Genomic DNA, 1,909 nt, shown 5'->3' with positions numbered 1-1,909 from the left:
AGGAGACAGACTGGTAATTCATCAGAAAAGGGTGTGTCAGGATGAAGAATCGTTATGTTCAACCTAAGGCAAGGTAACTTCTCTTCAATGTGCTACATGTCTCTGTGGAACCTCTCTGTGTAATCTGAGTCATTTTTATTTCTTCACGTTTACAACCCACATCACCTCCAAAGCCAAGAGGCTGGAATTAGGCAGCACAATTTGGCACGAAATGAAAAATAGCTGTTTCAGAAGGGCCTCACAAGCATACTTGTCCCCTGTACTAATCCTTCGCTAGCTTGCTGCAGCAGCCAATGGTTGGCTAGCTCTTATGACATCATGAATGCTGAAGGTTTGTGATGTCAAAAGAGCTAGCCGACTCAGCTTGCAGAATAGAGGTGTGCTTGGGGTTCAGAGGGAGGGACATCCACATTCCCAGACTATCCCTGTCAGTTTACTTCTCTATTTCCTTGTTTATTTACATTGATACATCTTAGCTTGTATCCTGTTTACAACTTCTCAGAAGGGCAGAGAGTGAACACCTAGAACAGGTTTTCATAGTTTGTGACGCACCAAGCTGAATGCATCCCACCAGCCACTGTTTAGCACATGATCAACAAGTGTATGGGTAATATAAGGTATCTAGTCCTGAGCTAAATGGTTCTTTTTTCTCTCTTCAATGTTCACTTTTGTTGCTGTTGTCATTTAGTCATTTAGTTGTTTAGTTGTGTCCGACTCTTTGTGACCCCATGGACCAGAGCACACCAGGCATTCCTGTCTTCCACTGCCTCCCGCAGTTTGGTCAAACTCATGCTGGTAGCTTCGAGAACACTGTCCAACCATCTCGTCCTCTGCCGTCCCCTTCTCCTTGTGCCCTCAAGAGTCACAACCACCTTTAATTGACAATAAGGACATGAACTGTAGAGGAAGAGTAACAGTGGAACAAAAACATGCTTCTACTGGTCTTTTAACCCCTGCAGTCTTCTGATGGCAGATCACCGCTGAAGTGGTGTTGTATATCCAGGCGCCACCAGCTTCTGTTTTCATACAAGAGCCACAGAGCCACAGGAACCCACAGCTTTCCTCTTCATTTTGGTCTTGCCACAGAAGAAGCAAGTATATTTAGCATGTTGGCTAATTTCAATCTTCTTCACCATTTTCCTCAGGGAAGCTCCATATCAGGTACCATTTTTACCCACAATCCCAACCTTCTTGGTTTGTTTGGCCATCTTGTTACTGCCGCAGGCCGCAGGGAGAGTGAGCTAAATGGTCCTGTGACAAGATCTATGACTCTCCCCACCCCCACAATCCCTTTCTGCTCATCTTAACTTCATACTTCATTTTGTCTGGATGGCACCCCACACTTGTTGCAGCAGGCACCATCTTAGAAAATAATTCCTACCTAGGAAATTCCTAGGAAATAAGGGGGTGGAGGAGATGCCTCTTCTAAGACGGCACCCACCACCTGCAGATTTGGTCCAGTTCTGTGAGGCCTTGAGGTTCAAAGGGAAAGCGGGGTATTCCAAGGGGGCCACAGGTGAAAATCACGTAAATGGGGTGGGGACACTGCACAAGACTAGGGGGCCACAGAGGGAAATGAGAAGTGAAGAAAACAGAGAGGTGATTGAGAAAAGAAAAAAAGAAAACAGAGAAGTGGAGAAAATAGAAAACAGAGAAGTAGAATGAACATAAGGGGCACAGAGGTGATCTTTGGTTATTTCTCACAGCAATAGAACCGGATTTTACAAAGCTTGTTTCTGGTCATCAAGCACAAAGGTCCCATCGATCAAGAAATACTTAAAGTATAATTTTTTATGTAATTCCATTTTGTATAAATTATACAAATTATAAATAAAACATGTTCTATTTGCAAACAAAACATTTGAATAGCTACCTTTCTCCCAGTAGGACAGGGGAGCCACAGGAAGGA

The 1,909-nt window shown here is 43.9% G+C and overlaps 1 pseudogene; it reads right to left on the bottom strand.

Annotated features, from left to right (window-relative positions):
- Positions 1-935: 935 nt before the first annotated feature.
- On the bottom strand, positions 936-1,269 carry LOC114593330 (large ribosomal subunit protein eL43 pseudogene; annotated as a pseudogene).
- Positions 1,270-1,909: the final 640 nt, after the last annotated feature.

The sequence above is a fragment of the Podarcis muralis genome, chromosome 3 (assembly GCF_964188315.1).
Source record: "Podarcis muralis chromosome 3, rPodMur119.hap1.1, whole genome shotgun sequence".
NCBI classification, from domain to species: domain Eukaryota; kingdom Metazoa; phylum Chordata; class Lepidosauria; order Squamata; family Lacertidae; genus Podarcis; species Podarcis muralis.
Note: the sequence above shows the minus strand (reverse complement) of the source record. Positions and strands in the feature narration are given on the sequence as shown.